The 17,358-nt window shown below is 39.3% G+C and overlaps 1 protein-coding gene across 2 annotated transcripts in view; it reads right to left on the minus strand.

The window, feature by feature from the left end:
- LOC150084438 (oxysterol-binding protein-related protein 1-like) overlaps positions 1-16,639 on the minus strand; it is a 707,041-nt gene extending 690,402 nt beyond the window's left edge. For both annotated transcript variants that reach the window (XM_090376067.1, XM_090376066.1), the window contains exon 1: positions 16,471-16,639. The gene's annotated coding sequence lies outside the window, so the exon portion shown is untranslated. The remainder of the gene's footprint in view (positions 1-16,470) is intronic.
- Between the last annotated feature and the right edge of the window lie 719 nt (positions 16,640-17,358).

Genomic DNA, 17,358 nt, shown 5'->3' on the forward strand with positions numbered 1-17,358 from the left:
CTGTAGGAGTACTACCAGTTTTTGCAATGATTTCTTCAATTTTATAAGACAATCATTCCACCATCATTTGTCTGTGTGTTCTTAAATAAGAAAGTAACAGTGTTACGTTGTTCAAAAATTGTTTTAAATTTTTTAAATATTCAATATGTTTACCAACTTTACCAGGCTGTTTCCTTTTTAAGTGATCTAAAAGTCTTGATGGTTTCATAGCCACATTTGAAAAAGAATTATTACACATAAGACTGTCTTGAGTCAAATGGGCTTTCAATAAAACCATAACCTAGATATTCATCCAGATACTGTCAACACTTTTTATTTTCAACACTTGACATGATTGATAATGGAGTGAATAACTATAAAGAATTAAATAATAAAATATAAACTATTTTTATTTAACTCTCATAGCCCATGTCACTCACAAAAGCACTGTGGATCAAGAATAAACAACCTCCACAAGGAAACAAAAAATCAATGCTAATTGTCGCTTAGAAAGTAGAAACAATAGACTGAAACATTTCCTCATCCCGTCCATGCCTCATATATTGACCAATGAAACAAAAGAAATAAATAAACCACGTCCACCAGGCTGCCACCGCGGTCGCAGCTGTCGGAAAGGTTCAAACACCAAGGTTTGAGGAGACAATACCTCTGAAAGCACTTAGGCATTTAATGCTTATGAAAAGCAAAACTGGTTGAATTAAATCATGCCCACTATCTTTCTTTTATCAAAATTTCTCACTCACTCCTAATATAATATACCTATATGTTAAAAATCAGTTGTCTCAGGGGAAAAGAAAACCCAATGAGAGAAATTAAATATTAAAGAATAAGATGTTATTGGGTAGAGTTGAACTTGGGAGGGCCACAAACAATTGTAATACCCATGATATTTTTGCCTCCAAAAACCAATTTTTGCCCCTTGGGGGCAATACGCCCCCGTTGAGAATGATGGATCCTGTCCAGAGGTTCCGAACTTTCTCAGGGTTTGGGTTTGGGTTTTTTTTTTTTTTTAGGAGCATTAGCAACTAAGGCCATATTACTCTGGGATATGCGGTGGTCATTCCCTGACCTTTCCGCATCCTTCGTATTTGATGGTGACGGGCTCGAACCCCAGTCTGATCAAGAAGCGTGTGCTACGCACTGCTGCTCCTTCCCACCTGGCTACGGAGGCCGTATTTGATGGTGACAGGCTCGAACCCCAGTCTGATCAAGAAGCGTGTGCTACGCACTGCTGCTCCTTCCCACCTGGCTACGGAGGCGCCACTTTCTCAGGTCATGGCGCCCTTAGTGTCTCAGTAATTTTTTCATAGCACCCCTCAGCCAAAAGAAATACCAAACAGTTCCATTTATTAAGTAGTTAGGTCCAGACAAATTCAGTGCATGACTGTTGAGGTTGGCCATGGTACATGCATACATGCCTACCCATGGTGTGGATGGTACATGCGTAGTTGTGGCCTTCCAATGTTGTAGACAGACAGCCTGCCTTGTGACAAAATAATTACACACATTTCTGGCCTTTTACAGAGCTCTATAATCACCACAGTGTACAAAAGTAGAGTTTATCTGTCATTTAGGCGTCATCCTTCATAAGATACTATACATGTCTATACAAACAATTTAATAAGTAATGTTGAAACTGTGAACCACCTCAAGCTTCAAGTTCATGTGGTGTCCATCAGATGTTGAGTATCGCTGTGTTTTCCTCGAAAATTAAAATATTCCGCAGTGCACAGTTTGGGAACTGCTGGTCTAGTCAAATAAAAGGAGGTAGAGTTCTTGTATATTTATGCCTTGTCTTTCCAGTGCTCAAAACATTGCCTTATGCTGTATGGAGTCAAATGTCTTTTCATAATGCATAAATGCCAGGCACAATGGTATTTTATATTCATTTGCTTTCTCCATTAGTTGCAATATTACATGAAGGTGAGGCATAGTTGAGAATACTGTCCTAATGTCGGCTTGTTCTTTCAGTTGATTCTCTTCAAGTATTCTTTCTAATCTGTTAGTAATGACCCTTCTGAACAACTTGTGGATATGAGACAAGCTAACTGGTCTATAATTCTAATTTCTGATTTATCTCCTTTCTTATGCAGCAAAATTGTGATTGCATTTTTCCACCTTGTTAGGCATCACATCTTTCCAAATATATTTTGTGAAGAACCTTGCCACTTTCTGTGCCATGTCTCTTCCTCCAAATTTTAATAACTCTACAGTAACTTTGTCTTCACCCGGGGCCTTCTGATTCTTCATTTACTTCAATGCATGTTCTACCTCATCAGGGAGAATATCGGGTATGTCATATGTGTTGCTAACTTGTGATCCATATTCCTCACTATTGGCATCATTACTTTGCTCCTTATATAATTCCTTACAGTAGTCTTCTGCTATTTATAAGTACACCATCACTATTCTTCAGTTTCAATATCATTTGTCTTTCTGTATTACTGCTGATTTTCCCTTAATGCTTTTTCTACCTTTCTTGTGTTAAATCTTCTTATGCCCTCTCTGAGGCTCTTTCTAATGGCTTTGCATAACTCAGTACAGCCAATTTTTCCCTTGTCATTTAAATTATCTTACTCTTCATTTGTCATCTTTGGTTCATCATGAAAGTATTTCTTGACTAATTTTTTCTTCTTTAGATTTCTTTTTACCTATATGTTTCTCGAGCTTTATCACTTTCAAAAAGTTGTTGTATTCTTCATCGATATCTTGGTCCTGAAAATTCTGTAGAAGCTCAGACTTTATCATTAGCATTAGTTGAGGCATATGATGCAAGAAAGCAAGTTTATACAGTATCTGCCAAAAAAAAAAAAAAAAAAAAAACATCACCCATCCGGTCACTCCAAATGTTAGCATTAGCATTAGTAGAGGCATTTGATGCAAGAAAGCAAGCTTATGCAGCATCAGCCAAAAAAAAAAAAAAAAAAACCCACTTCCACTTCACCCCTCTGTTCGTTCAAAATACCTGTCCAGCTGAGCCTTAAACTTATTTAGGCTATCAACCTCCACCACAAGGGATGGAAGTCTGTTCCACCAACCAACCACCCGCTGGCTAAAGGCAAATTTCCACACGTCTATCCGACATCTGTCTTTCCTCAATTTGAATTTATGCCCTCTCAGGTGATATTTCTGAGCAAGAGGAAGAATCCCATCAGCATTGAGCATGCTTAAACCATTCAAGGCTTTATACACCTCTATCAGATCACCTCGCTGGTGCCTAGTCTCCAGACACTGTAATTTGCAAAACTTAAGCCTTTCTTCGTAAGAGCACCCCTTTGTTCCATTCACTAATCTTGTTGCACTTCTCTGTACTCGTTCCAGCAGCTCTACATCCTTCTTGAAATGAGGCCTCCAGACCTGTATACAGTACTCTAGGTGTGGCCTGACCATTGCCTTATACAATGGAATAATCACCTCCTTATCCCTGCTGGAAAAATTCCTGTATATCATTGACAATACTCCATGAGCTACTCTTGCAGCCCGTCTGCACTGCTCAGAGAACTTCATATCTGCCTGCACAATCACCCCCAAGTCCCTTTCATTCTCTACCACTGTCAGTGTAGTATCACAGAGTTGATACGTTGCTCTGGGGTTGCTGTTTCCCATGTGTAGTACTTTACATTTGTCAATGTTAAACTTCATTTGCCACCTCTCAGCCCATCTGCTCAACCTTCCCAGATCCTGTTGCAGCAGCATAGTGTCAGTAGTGTCCTTGACAACCCTGCCAACCTTTGTATCATCTGCAAACTTGGACATTAAGCTTGATATACCATCATCAATATCATTTATAAATACAGAAAACAATAATGGACCCAACACTGAGCCCTGAGGGACTCCACTAATAACATTAGTCCACGATGAGCAGTGTCCATTGATTACCACTCTCTGTCTTCTCCCCCTCAACCACCCCTTTATCCATAGCAGCAATTTGCCTCCAATGTCACACTGCTCCAATTTGTGTAGCAGTCTTCCATGTGCAACAGTATCAAAAGCCTTTCTAAGATCCAAGTATATAATATCAAAGTTATTCCCTGCATTCAGTTCTTTTGTGACTGCATCATAGTATCCAATCAAGTTGGTCAGGCAAGACTTCCCCTTAACAAAACCATGCTGTGTCTGAGCTATAACTGAAGTCTTGTCTAAATGATCCTGCAGTGATTCTTTAACCAGTGCCTCCATTAATTTTCCTGGAACAGAAGTTAAGCTCACAGGTCTATAATTACTTGTGTCAGCCTTTGAACCTCCTTTGTGAATTGGGGTCACATTTGCACATTTCCAGTCTATGGGTACCTCCCCTGAGTCCAAGGAAGCTCTCATAATTATGGCTAAGGGTTTGCTTACTTCCTTTGCTGCCTCCTTTAATATAACTGGATAGATCCCATCCACCCCGGGTGCCTTTCTTGTGTTTATCTTCAACAGTTTCTCCTCCACTTTACTCCCAGTTATTTCAAGATTCTGTAGCTTACTGCTAGAGTTGAATACACCTCTGGCATTCCCCTTGCTGAATAACTCCTCATGTGTGAATGTCGATGCAAAATATTCATTTAGTTTGTTAGCTACCTGAGCAGGATCATCAACAGGTGACCCATCAATATCAAGTCGACCAATCTGATTCATCCCCTTCCTTCTAGAGTTTACATAAGTAAAGAACTCTTTGCTGTTTTTCTTTGCATCCCTTGCCAAGGATTTCTCGTAATCTGCCTTCGCCTGCCTAACCTCCTTTGTAACTTGGTTGCATATCAACTTGTATCTATCATAGGCTTCTGTGCCATGTGTTAATTTGTAAGTATCCCATGCATTTTTCTTCTCTGCCATATGCCTCATTAGTTCATCTGACATCCATTTTGGCCTAAACCTTGAACAATATTTCTTAGTTGGTATGTAAAGCCTAGTAGTTTCCAAGATAAGTTCTTTGAATGCTTCCCATTTTGAATTTGCTGTTGGTAACATCATCAGTTGGTCCCACTGTATAGAATTTAAATACTGTCTCAGTCCATCGTAGTCGCCTTTACGGAAGCAATAACCCTTCCCTTTACCCCTAATGGTAGTTACCTCTTTCAGTAACTCCCACTTCAGCATACTGTGATCACTGCCACCTAGTGGTTCATTTATCTGCAGATTCTTAATGCATGAAGAATCACTGCTGATAATCAAATCAAGAGTATTACTCCCTCTAGTTGCCTCCCGAACATGCTGATGTAGAAAACAATCATCCAATAAATCCACAAAAGCCCTGCTAGTGTGTGAGTAACCAGCCCCCAAATTCCAGTCAATATCTGGGAAATTAAAATCTCCCATTATAAGACTCTCTGATTTACTGGCCCACTCTATTTCCCTGTACAGTTCCTTATTATACTCATCAGAGTCATTAGGCCTATAGCACACTCCTACTCTCAATTTTGATCTCCCAATGCTTATGTCACACCAAACTGACTCAACACTGCACTGTCCAGCGATGTCGACTGGCTTCACTTCCTTGGTTTTTATGTGTTTCTTAACTAATAGCATAACCCCTCCCCCTTCCTATCCTGTCTATCCTTTCTGTAGACGTTGTACTCCCCAAATTCCAGTTCTGCATCCCTTATATCTGTGTGACACCACGTCTCTGATATCCCAACAATATCTGCCTTTGATGTTTTGAGCAATACCTCAAATTCATCAAATTTATTTACTAAACTCCTAGCATTGGTATACACGCAAGTATACCTGCACCTGTTTCTATTCTTAGCTACCCTAACACAACCCATGTGTTTACTTGTACCGCAATGGCTCCCAGCAGTCTCTGAAATACCATGCATCTTGTTTTTCAGGATTCTGCTCATTCTAATAGAAGCAGTGCAAAAATCTCTTTCACCTCTGCCAGTGGCTACTGTCAATCTATTGGTCTTTGTCCCTCCCCAAGCTAGCAGTTTTCCGACCCACCTAACACTGCCTCGATAGCATCAGAAAATATTCTTGCACCCTTTCTATTTAAGTGTATCCCATCCCTGTAGAAGCAATCTCTCCTGTTAACAAGTACAGTCCAGGCTGAAAAAAATTCTACCCCTTGAGCCTTGCACAATCTTTCCAGGGCCGAATTGATCGACAAGGCTTTCATCATATACTCCCTCCTATCGTGTCTGGGCAGATAGGAGGGAGTATATGTTTCTCTAGTTCAGCCTTAAATTTATTTAAGCTATCAACTTCCACAACAACAACAGATGGAAGTCTGTTCCAGCAATCAGCTACCCGCTGGCTAAAGGTAAACTTCCACACATCTATTCTACAACTGTCTTTCTTCAATTTGAATCTATGCCACCTCAGGTTCTTAATCTGAGCAAGTGGAAGTATCCCGTCAGCATTGAGCCTGCGCAAACCATTCAAGGCATTATACGCCTCGATCAGATCACCTTGCAGGTGCCTAGTCTCCAGATGCTGCAACTTGCAGCACTTAAGCCTTTCTTCATAAGTGAAACCCTTTGTTCCTCTCACCAATCTTGTTGCCCTTCTCTGTACTCGTTCTAGCAACTCTAAATCCTGCCTAAAATGAGGCCTCCAGACCTGTGTACAGTACTGATGGTGTGGCCTGACCTTAGACAAAGGGTTAATCACCTCCTTGTCTCTGCTAGCAAAATTCCTATATATCATTTAAATAAAACTCCATGACCTGCTCTGGAAGCCTGTCTGCACGGCTCAGAGAACTTCATATCTGACTTCACAATTACCCCCAAGTCTTTTTCATTCTCAGAGAGTTGGTACGTTTCTCTTCGGTTACTGTTACACATACACAGTACTTTGCAAATGTCAATATTAAACTTCAGTTGCCACATCTCAGCCCATCTGCCTAACTCTTCTAGATCCTATTGCAGTAGCATTCTGACTTTACTGTCATTAAGGCAGTCTGCTGACGAGGCTACTAGTGACGGTCGTGTTCAAAGCCGCTAAGTGGATTTTTCTTATTTATTGATTTGAAATTATTGTTTTTCTAAAACTTTTGATTTAAATTTAGTAGTATAACATTATTTTGTGATTTTTTGATTAATTTGGTGTATTTATTCTTTACTCGGCCTTGTAAAAGTATCGGTAAGGGTTTCCACATGTTCGTAACTACCGTTCGTAACTACCGCTACCGTTAGTAACTTTCCCGCCATTGTGATACCGTACTAGATATACCGTAGGTTATATACCGTACTGATAGCGTTAGTTGAACTTCGTTAGCAGTTAAATTGTACGTTTAAATAAATACATATAACGACTTAGATTACAAACGTAATATAATTAATAACATAACATAATTAATTAATAAATTAATAGAATCATGACTCAGACCAGAGCAGCAAAGCAAAAGGCTCAAGCTAATGGAAGTGCTGTGGCTCAGAGCAGAACTGAGGGGTGCAGTTGTCCTCTGACTGACAGCCTTATAAAATGCACTGTTTGCTTGATGTTTGCAGAGCAATCAGGTACGGGACATGATACTGCCAAGGGGGATGTCTTTGTGTGTGCACGATGCAAGGAGTGTATCGATATCAGGCAACAACTCGGCGTTCTTGTGGGCCTATATGAGAGCTTGAAGGACAGGGTGGATGCCCTCGAAGAAACAAAATTGAGGGGCCCATCAAGCTCTCAGCTGCCCACATCAACGCCACAGCTTGCACTTGGGCATCGCGTGACACAGAGACAACCCCTAAGGCAGAATGCGCTGGTCCCGAAGGAACTAGTAGTTGTTGGTGACTCTATTGTCAGGGAAACGGGGAACATGCTTTGTAAAAAAGATAGGTGGAACAGGACCAGGGTATGTCTGCCAGGGGCAAAGGTTGATGACGTTGTAGAGCGAATATCATCTTTTAAGGGCACAAAAGGTGATATAGTTGTACACGTTGGCACTAATAATATTAAGAGTAGGAGACCGGCAGAATTACTTAACAAGTACAGGTCACTGTTGAACAAAAGCCGAGAATTAGGGTTGAATTTGAAAGTGTCTGCAATTCTGCCCAGACACGATAGGAGGGAGTATATGATGAGAGCCTTGTCGATCAATTCGGCCCTGGAAAGATTGTGCAAGGCTCAAGGGGTAGAATTTTTTTCAGCCTGGACTGTACTTGTTAACAGGAGAGATTGCTTCTACAGGGATGGGATACACTTAAATAGAAAGGGTGCAAGAATATTTGCTGATGCTATCGAGGCAGTGTTAGGTGGGTCAGAAAACTGCTAGCTTGGGAGGAGACAAAGACCAATAGATTGACAGTAGCCACTGGCAGAGGTGAAAGAGATTCTTGCACTGCTTCTATTAGAATGAGCAGAAGCCTGAAAAACAAGATGCATGGTATTTCAGAGACTGCTGGGAGCCATTGCGGTACAAGTAAACACATGGGTTGTGTTAGGGTAGCTAAGAATAGAAACAGGTGCAGGTATACTTGCGTGTACACCAATGCTAGGAGTTTAGTAAATAAATTTGATGAATTTGAGGTATTGCTCAAAACATCGAAGGCAGATATTGTTGGGATATCAGAGACGTGGTGTCACACAGATATAAGGGATGCAGAATTGCAATTTGGGGAGTACAACGTCTACAGAAAGGATAGACAGGATAGGAAGGGGGGAGGGGTTATGCTATTAGTTAAGAAACACATAAAAACCAAGGAAGTGAAGCCAGTCGACATCGCTGGACAGTGCAGTGTCGAGTCAGTTTGGTGTGACATAAGCATTGGGAGATCAAATTTGAGAGTAGGAGTGTGCTATAGGCCTAATGACTCTGATGAGTATAATAAGAAACTGTACAGGGAAATAGAGTGGGCCAGTAAATCAGAGAGTCCTATAATGGGAGATTTTAATTTCCCAGATATTGACTGGAATTTGTAGGTTGGTCACTCACACACTAGCAAGGCTTTTGTGGATTTATTGGATGATTGTTTTCTACACCAGCATGTTCGGGAGGCAACTAGAGGGAGGAATACTCTTGATTTGATTATCAGCAGTGATTCTTCATGCATTAAGAATCTGCAGATAAATGAACCACTAGGTGGCAGTGATCACAGTGTGCTGAAGTGGGATTTACTCAAAGAGGTAACTGCCGTTAGGGGTAAAGGGAGGGGTTATTGCTTTCGTAAAGGCGACTACGATGGACTGAGACAGTATTTAAATTCTATACAGTGAGACCAACTGATGATGTTACCAACAGCAAATGCAAAATGGGAAGCATTCAAAGAACTTATCTTGGAAGCTACTAGGCTTTACATACCAACTAAGAAATATTTTTCAAGGTTTAGGCCTAAATGGATGTCAGATGAACTGATGAGGCATATGGCAGAGAAGAAACATGCATGGGATACATAGAAATTAACACATGACACAGAAGCCTACGATAGATACAAGTTGATCTGTAACCAAGTTACAAAGGAGGTTAGGCAGGCGAAGGCAGATTACGAGAAATCTTTGGCAAGGGATGCAAAGAAAAATAGCAAAGAGTTCTTTATTTATGTAAACTCTAGAAGGAAGTGGATGAATCAGATTGGTCCACTTGATATCGATGGGTCAACTGTTGATGATCCTGCTCAGGTAGCTAACAAACTAAATGAATATTTTGCATCCACATTCACACATGAGGAGTTATTCAGTGAGGGGAAAGCCAGAGGTGTATTCAACTCTAGCAGTAAGCTAGAGAATCTTGTAATAAAGTGGAGAGTAAAGTGGAGTAAAGAGCTGAGAGTAAAGTGGAGGAGAAATTGTTGAAGATAAACACAAGAAAGGCACCCGGGGTGGATGGGATCTATCCAGTTATATTAAAGGAGGCAGCAAAGGAAGTAAGCAAACCCTTAGCCATAATTATGAGAGCTTCCTTAGACTCAGGGGAAGTACCCATGGACTGGAGATGTGCAAATGTGACCCCAATTCACAAAGGAGGATCAAAGGGCGACACAAGTAATTATAGACCTGTTAGTTTAACTTCTGTTCCTGGAAAATTAATGGAGGCACTGGTTAAAGAAGCACTGCAGGATCATCTAGACAAGACTTCAGTTATAGCTCAGACACAGCATGGTTTTGTTAAGGGGAAGTCTTGCCTGACCAATTTGATTGGATACTATGATGCAGTCTCAAAGGAACTGGATGCAGGGAATAACTTTGATATTATATACTTGGATCTTAGAAAGGCTTTTGATACTGTTGCACATGGAAGACTGCTACACAAATTGGAGCAGTGTGACATTGGAGGCAAATTGCTGCTGTAGATAAAGGGGTGGCTGAGGGGCAGAAGACAGAGAGTGGTAATCAATGGACACTGCTCGTCGTGGACTAATGTTATTAGTGGAGTCCCTCAGAGCTCAGTGTTGGGTACATTATTGTTTTCTGTATTTATGAATGATATTCATGATGGTATATCAAGCTTAATGTCGAAGTTTGCAGACAATACAAAGGTAGGCAGGGTTGTCAAGGACACTACTGACACTATGCTGCTGCAACAGGATCTGGAAAGGTTGAGCAGATGGGCCGAGAGGTGGCAAAAGAAGTTTAACATTGACAAATGTAAAGTACTACACATGGGAAGCAGCAACCCCAGAGCAACGTATCAACTCTGTGGTACTACACTGACAGTGGTAGGAATGAAAGAGACCTGGGGGTGGTTGTGCAGGCAGATATGAAGTTCTCTGAGCAGTGCAGACGGGCTGCAAGAGTAGCTCATGGTGTATTGTCAATGATATATAGGAATTTTTCTAGCAGGGATAAGGAGGTGATTATTCCCTTGTATAAGGCAATGGTCAGGCCACACCTAGAGTACTGTATACAGGTCAGGAGGCCTCATTTCAAGAAGAATGTAGAGCTGCCGGAACGAGTACAGAGAAGGGCAACAAGATTAGTAAATGGAACAAAGGGGTGCTCTTATGAAGAAAGGCTTAAGTTTTGCAAATTACAGTGTCTGGAGACTAGGCACCAGCGAGGTGATCTGATAGAGGTGTATAAAGCCTTGAATGGTTTGAGCTTGCTCAATGAAGATGGGATTCTTCCTCTCGCTCAGAATAATCACCTGAGAGGGCATAAATTCAAATTGAGGAAAGACAGGTGTAGGATAGACTTGCGGAAATTTGCCTTTAGCCAGCGGGCGGTTGGTTGGTGGAACAGACTTCCATCCCTTGTCGTGGAAGTTGATAGCCTAAATAAGTTTAAGGCTCAGCTGGACAGGTATTTTGGACGAACAGAGGGGTGAAGTGGAAGCGGTTTTTTTTTTTTTTTTTGGCTGATGCTGCATAAGCTTGCTTTCTTGCATCAAATGCCTCTACTAATGCTAATGCTATCATTGATAAATAAACAAAACAACAATGGGCTCAGCACAGAACCCTGGGGGACTTCGCTAATAACATTAGTCCATGTAGAACAGTGTCCATTTATTACCACTCTCTGCCGTCTCCCGCTCAACCATCCCTTTATCCATTGCAGTAACTTGCCCTTGATGCCATACCGCTCCAATTTGTACAGCAGCCTTCAATGTGCAACAGTATCAAAAGCTTTCCTGAAATCCAAGAATATGATATCAAAATTATTTTTAGTATCCGGTTCCTTTGTGACCACATCGTAGTATGTGATAGGTCAAACTAATAGGTCTATAATTATTTGTGTCATCCTTTGAACCCCCCTTTGTGAATTGGGGATACATTTGCACATCTCCAGTCCATGGGAACCTCCCTTGACTCTAAGGATGCTCTCATAATTATGGCTAAGGGTTTGCTTCCCTTGCTGCCTCCTTCATTATAACTGGATAGATTCCATCTGCCAATGTCTTTTTTATGTTTAACTTCAACAATTTTATCTCCACTACTCTCAGTTATCACAAAATCACTTATCTCCCTGTTGGAGCTTGATAAACTCTGGCATTCCCCTCCTTGAATAACTCCTCATGTGTGAATGTAGATGCAAAATACTCATTCAATTTATCAGCTACTTGAACAGGATCATCAATAGTTGAACCATCTATGTTAAGTGGACCAATCTGAATCATTCTCTTCCTTCTATAATTTACATAACTAAAGACATTCTGCCTTCGCCTGCCTAACCTCCTTTGTGACTTGATTACAGACTAGCTTATATCTGTCGTAGGCTTCTGTGTCACCTGATCATTTATATGCATCACATGAATTTTTCTTCTCTGCAACGAGCCTCATTAATTCATCCGACATCCATTTAGGCCTGAACCTTGAACAGTATTTCTTATTTATTATGAAAAGCCTAGTAGCCTACAAGATTAAGTCCTGAAGGCTTTTCATTTAGAATTCATCATTGGTAACACATCAGTTGTTCCCACTGTATAGAATTTATTAAAACTGTCTGAGACTTCTGTAGTCACCTTTACAAAAACAAAAACCCTTCCCTTTACCCTTGATCGTAGTTACATCTTTAAGTAAATCCCACATCAGTACACTGTGATCACTGTCACCTTGTGGTTCCTTTATCTGCAAATTCCTAATGCATGCAACATCGCTGCTGATAATCAGATCAAGGGTATTACTCCTTCTGGTTGACCCTTGAACGTGTTGCTGTAGAAAACAATCCTCCAATAAATCCACAAAAGGTGGATTTATTTTTGCTGGCGTGCGAGTGACCAACCCACAAGTTCCCATCAATATCTGGAAAGTTAAAATCCCCCATTACAAAAACATTCTGATTTACTGGCCCATTCTATTTCTCTGCAGAACTGTTTATTGTACTCATCAGCATCATTAGGCCTATAATATACTCCTACTCTCATTTTCCCTTTCCCAGTGTTTGTCACGCCAAACAGACTCAACATAGCACATCCACACATGTCAACTGGATGCACTTCCTTAGATTTTGTGTTTCTTAACTAACAGCATAACCACTCCTCCCTTCCTACCCTATCTTTCCTTTCTGTACACATTGTACTCCCCAAATTCCAATTCTGCACTGCTTATATCTGTATAACACCATGTCTCTGATATCCCAACAATATCTGCCTTTGATGTCTTGATCAGCACTTCAAATTCATCAATTTTATTTACTATACTTCTAGCATTAGTGTACATGCAAGTATTATTTTATTATTAGCCATGTGGTACAAAGAAGCCTAAGCTTATGCTGTACCAGAAAAACAAAACTTTCTGAGTTACCCTGAGAGACAGAATCAGAAATAGAAGGGAATCACCAAGACAGCAAAGAATGATGATATCCAGTTCAGGACCATGGGTGTTCCAAGCCCATACTCACTAGATGTGAGCCCTGGGGAAAGTATACATGCACTTGTTATTACTCTTAGTTACCCTAAACACAGCCGATGTATTTACTAGTTCCATGATGACTCCCAGCCGCTCTTAAAATCCCCAGCAACTTGCTCTCTAGGCTGCTGCTCATTACAATAGAAGCAGTGCAAGGATCACTTTCGCTTCTGCCTGCGGCTACCATTAATCTTTTAGTCTGTGAATTCCCCCAAACTAGCAGTTTTCCGACCCACCTAACACTGCCTCGATAGCATCAGCAAATATTCTTGCACCCTTTCTATTTAAGTGTATCCCATCCCTGTAGAAGCAATCTCTCCTGTTAGCAAGCACAGACCATGCTGAAAAAATTCTACGCTGTGAGTCTTGCACAATTTCTCCAGGGCTGAATTGATTGACAAGGTCTCATCATATACACCCTCCTATTGTGTCTGGGCAGAATTGCAGTCACTTTCAAATTTAACCCTAACTCGCACCTTTTTTTCACCATTGACCTGCACTTCTTAAGTAAATCTGCAGATCTCTTACTCTTATGGTCATTAGTGCCAATGTGAACAATAACATCACCTTTTGTGCCCTTGTTCCTAAGTTCCAGTAGATACTTTTTTTTCTTCTCTTCTGTTATCTCAAAGACCATATTATTTACTCAAGTCAGTTTTTTCTTTCTTTTCTTACATCTGTATCTGGATATTACAAAATCATTTATTTCCCCTGTTAGAGTTTCATAAACTGCTGGCCTCTACTTCCCTAAAGAATTCCTCATGTGTGAATGTACATGCAAAATACACATTCAGTTTGTCTGCACACTGAGCAGGATCATCAACAGTCACAACAACAACAATATCAAGTGGACTTATTTGATTCATCTCCTTCCTTCTAATGTTTACATAAGTGCTGTCTTTCTTTGCATCCTTTGCCAGAGATTTCTTGTAATCGGCCTTCGTCTGCCTAACCTCCTCTGTGACTTGATTACAGACTAGTTTATATCTACTACAGGCTTCTGTGTGGCCTGATAATTTATATGCATCCCATGCGTTTTTCTTCTCTGCCACATCTCATTAGTTCATCTGACATCAATTTAGTCCTAAACCTTGAACAGCATTTCTTAGTTGGTACAAAAAACCTAGTAGTAGCTTCCAAGATTATTTCCTTAAATGCTTCCCATTTAGAATTTGCTGTTGGTAACATCATCAGTTGGTCCTACTGTATAGAATTTAAAAAATCTGAGACCACTATAGTTATCTTTACGAAAGCAAAAACCATTCCTTCTACCCTTGATGGTAGTTACATCTTTAAGTAGAGCCCATATAAATACGCCGTGATCACTACCACCTAGTGGTTCTTTTATTTGCAGATTCTTATTGCATGAATAATCACTGCTGATAATCACATCAAGAGTATTACTCCCTCTTTAATACAAATATAAAAATACCTAGCAACCATAATTTGTCTGTATGGTGCTAGATATAGAGTCCTGCATGTCTCTGTTGTATTATACCCACACCTGTAACAACCAACTGAACTAAAATCCTATCTTACCCCACCCTCCAACAAAAAAAAATTTAAATGATGCATTAAGAAAATATGCTTTAAATTTTCTGCATGTCAGTAATAATGAAATACAGTTATTTTTAAATAAATATCACTCAATCGATAATGCTATTTTATTAATATACAGTACATAAAAATAAAAAAAATTGAAAAAAGTCAAGTCTCTTCGGATGTAACTACTACTTTACATGCCCTGCCCTGCAATATGCAGAACTGAATTCTCTATGCAACTGTACAGAGAAATAAAGTGAGCCAATAAATCAGAATGTCTTATAATGGCAGATTTTAACTTTCCACATATTGAATGGAACAACTTCTTGATCACTCACACACTAGCATGACTTTTATGGATTTATTGGATGACTGTTTTCTACAATGTTAACAAATACTTATAATATGAAGAAATTTTATTTTAGCAAGTGGGTCATTAATTGTTGGAATATACCACACTTTCTAATCATGTAGAACTAGAAAGCTTATGTATATTTAATTAGAGAAGAGTTTGCAAGTTTAATGGGCAAAACAAATGACGTTTTTTTCTTTCTTTTTGGAAAAATGATGCTAAATAAGTCTGGCTTTCTTGCATTAAACTGCCTTTATGAATACACACATATAATATATATATATATAAAATTTTTACCAAACTTATGTCAGCTGCCAAATATCAACACACAGAAGTCAACATATTGATATTCTTCTGTAAATAAGTGTTTGCTTACCCACTACCTGTTCATACAAATGTATTGTGTTTGGAGTAAATAGGGATTCCTCAGGCTAATCGGAAAGTGTGGAACCACCTGCTTTTAATCAGAAAAATAAATTAATGTTTAAGAACCTATTTCACAGGTTCTTAAACATTAATTTATGATTAAACATTAGTTTTAAGAACCTGTGGATGACTTCTTAAACAACTATGTTGTTAAGAAGTCGTCCAGAGTTGCTTTAATGACTTTTGGCAATGCTTTGCAAGTACATATCAATGCAGGAGAAACATTAGGAAGCAAATACCCAACAGCTCATTAACATCTTATATCCTATTTGTACGAAATCGGTCCAAAAAAATTGAGATACAGGCTATAATTCATAAAATAAACCACACAGTACTACTGTACAGTATGAAACCGTTTTAGTTGCATCTATTCTTCTAACCCCTGCAAATATTGGATCTGAAAATTTAAAATACTTGACACATTAGGAATACTTAACAAACGTGATTTTAACTCTCCTGATTTTAACTCGTTATATCGCAACTGAATTATAATGTTGTGCCATATTTTAGTAAACAAAAAAAAAAAATGGGGACAAGGCTTCTAAAATAGCAAATTTTTGGAAAAGTACCACTTCGCTCCTTCCTAGATTAAAATATAGTTTCAGCTTTTCTAAATCGGTTTATTAATTCAGATTAAGCTAGGCTACGAATGAAAAAAGCAAAAAAAAAAACATGGAAATACGCCTCTCCGACTATACACATGCATTACTGACACTAAGCAATTTTCTAAATTACTCTTCAGCATCACATTCAATCACACAGTACCTGATTCCAAAGAGTCGGAAATACATAATGAGCTAAATTAAGCTCTTGTAAAATGCAACGTTTTCAGCATATGAAAATAACATCAGTTTTGCTGCTGTTATCAACACTTTTAGAAGCTGTGTGTTCTTTATTTTTGGGTTTTGTACATTTAACTTACTAGAATTAAAATCAAAATTATTTCCTCACCGGATGAGACAGGAGAAGTGTATATAGCAGGTTTGTTTGTTTGTTTTTTTGCTGTTTTCAAAACATTCTATCACAACAGAACATTTATGTGTAAAATGTTCAGAGCAAAGATTTTACAATAAATATAATAGAAGCACTATCAGCAAACACAAAGCTTTACTTTTCCACCCATTCCATCCATGTGATAAACTAACGTTCTTCTATACATCACGTGGATAGTTTCACTAAGAGGAGGGCCGTGGAAATGGGAACATGTCATACTTTCCCACTCAACGATCATAATTTGTCATGTTTTTTCCAGCAACCCACCTAGCTGGTGGCAACAGCCACATAACAATACACAAAAACCAAACAAAAAAAAAGAGAAAGCATTGGGGGAAAACTTGTGCGCATAGCGATTAATCTTTTTTTTTTACGAAAGACTATATTGCAAAGAAACAACGACCATGTAAAAAACATTTATTTCTACACATATGCAGTTAGATCAACGGTTAATGTTAAAATATGCTTTAAAAATCGTATGTTCTCCTTTACTTTACACACGTTATTATTATTATCATCATCATTAGCCATATGGTGCAAGGAAGCCCGAGGCTTATGCTGCACCAGCCAAAAAAAATTTCTGAATTACGCTAGGTGAGAGAGAGAGAAAAAAAGTCAGAAGTAGAGGGGGATTCATCAAGAACCAGAAGAATAATGATATCCAGCTCAGGACTCTGGGTGTGCCAAACCCAAACTCACCAGATGTGAGCCCCTGGGGTTATTTTTGTTGTTATTATTATTATTATTATTAATCATCATATGGTTCCAGGAAGCCTGAGGATTATGCTGCACCAGCCAAAAAAAATTTCTGAATTACTCCGAGAGAGAGAGAGTCAGACGTAGAAG

Source organism: Mastigoproctus giganteus, chromosome 6 (genome assembly GCF_048544385.1).
Source record: "Mastigoproctus giganteus isolate SK-2022 chromosome 6, ASM4854438v1, whole genome shotgun sequence".
Taxonomy (NCBI): Eukaryota; Metazoa; Arthropoda; class Arachnida; order Uropygi; family Thelyphonidae; genus Mastigoproctus; species Mastigoproctus giganteus.